A 2,165-nucleotide genomic window follows, 5' to 3' on the forward strand; every position below is an offset into this window, starting at 1 on the left:
GGTGTGAGCGAGTCATGTGCATTACACCATTGCGAGATGATTTTGATTTTTCCCCCTGGTCTTAGCAATAATCGATCTGCTATGATACCAGAAGCATAAAGTAATAAAAGAAAAGAAAAAAAAACCCATCAAGTTAAAAAAATATAAAGTCAAAATGTCTTGGGAATCGAAGAACACAGTGGAGACACTGAAAAGGTTGCCTACAGGATGGGGAGAAATGTAGAATGGGAAACTTTTAGGGTTTCCATTGGTGTGAACAGACACCATGACCACTGCAACTCCTTTTTTTTTTTTTTTTCTTTTTTTTTTTTTTGGAGCTAGGGACCGAACCCAGGGCCTTGCGCTTGCTAGGCAAGCGCTCTACCGCTGAGCTAAATCCCCAACCCCTTAACCACTGCAACTCTTATAAAGGACAACATTTAATTGGAGGTGGCTTACAGGTTCAGAGGTTCAGTCCATAATCATCAAGACAGGAGGATAGCAGTGTACAGGCAGGCATGGCATGACACAGGAGCTGCTGAGTTCTAGATCTTAATCCAAAGGAAACCAGGAGCAGGCTGTCTTCCAGGCGGCCAGGAGGAGGATCCCAAAGCCCACCCTCACAGTGACACACTTCTCCCAACAAGGCCACACCTCCTAATAGTGCCACCCGCTGGGCCAAGCATATTCAAACCACCACAGGGTTATTTGTATAAACATCAGTTTTTGTTTTAATTTTAGCTTTTGATTTTTTTTTTCTTGAGACAGAATCTCACTGTGAAGTCCTGTTTGGCTTGGAACTCACTACGTACAGCACGCTGGCCTCAGCAGAGAGCTGCTTGCCTTTGTCTCTCCAGTGCTGGGATGAAGGATGGGCACTTCATGCTTGGTGCTGTCGGGATATTAGTGCTTCTCACCTTCTTTGTATCTTTGTATGCTTTTGTGAGCTTGGCTTTCGTGGACACATTTATTTTTTGAGTGGCTGTAAAAAAATCTCCTTAGTGGTGGGTTTGGGAGATGGTGGTGGGCCTAGAATCATGAAGACTTGAGTTATATTTCTACTGTTTACTATAATAGCTATGTGATGTTTTATAGATTTCTTGACCACTGGATTCTTCTGCTCCCTAGTTTTTTCTCTTCCCTCCTCTGTCTTCTTTTCTCCTTCCCAGTCAATTGACAACCCCTCCCCTATTTTCCCTTTCTCCCTCCCCTTCTTTTCTCCTGCCCCCTCTGCTCTCTTCCCCATCCTCCTTAGTCTCTTCCTTCCTCCTTCTCTTCCCTTTCTTTCTTTTGTGTTTATGTTTGTATATATGTACTTGATCTTGAGAGTGCGCATGTCTGCGTGTATGAGTGTATGTGCGTCTTGTGAGTGTGTGTGAGTTTGAGTGAATATCTGTGTTTATGTGACATGTGTAAGTATGTATGTGAGTGTGAGTGTATATGTGAGTGTATGTGTGTGTATGTGTATATGTGTGTGAGCATGTGTGTGTGAGTACATGTGTGAATGTGAGTGTGTGTGAGTTTGAGTATGTGAGTATGACTGTGTGAGCATGTGTAAGTGTGTATGTGAGTGAGTGTGTGTGAGCGTGTATGTGAGAGCATGTGTGTGTGAGCATGTGTGTATGTGTGTGTGTGTGTGTGTGTGTGTGTGTGTGTGTGTGAAAGTCAGAGGAGATTGGATAATCTCAAGTGTTGGTCTTTGCCTTCTACCTTGTTTAAAACAGTCTTTTGCTCACTGTTGTGTATACCAGCCAAGGTACCCCACAGACCCACCTGACATCTAGGAGGACTGAGTTAGACACACACCACCAACCAGCTTTATGTGGTTTGGGGGTTTCAGTTCAGGTTCTCATGTTGCTCAGTGAACACTTGACCCTTTTAGTTACATTCCCAGTCTTTCCTTCCTTCCTCCCTCCCTCCGTACCTCCCTTTTCTCCTGTCTTTCTCTAAGACAGGGTATCTCCGGAAAGCCTTGCTGTCCTGGAACTCACTATGTAGACCAGACTAGCCATGAATTTAGAGAGCCACCTGTATCTGCCTCTTGAATGCTGATTAAAGGGTCATATCATCGTGCCAGACTCTGGTTGTTTTTGTTCCTGGTTTGCCTTTGTTTTGTTTTGAGTCAGGATCTTGCTAGAAAGACCAGGCTGGCCTTGAATTCTTGATCTTCCTGCTTCAGACATCTA

The sequence above is a fragment of the Rattus norvegicus genome, chromosome 17, assembly GCF_036323735.1.
Source record: "Rattus norvegicus strain BN/NHsdMcwi chromosome 17, GRCr8, whole genome shotgun sequence".
Taxonomy (NCBI): Eukaryota; Metazoa; Chordata; class Mammalia; order Rodentia; family Muridae; genus Rattus; species Rattus norvegicus.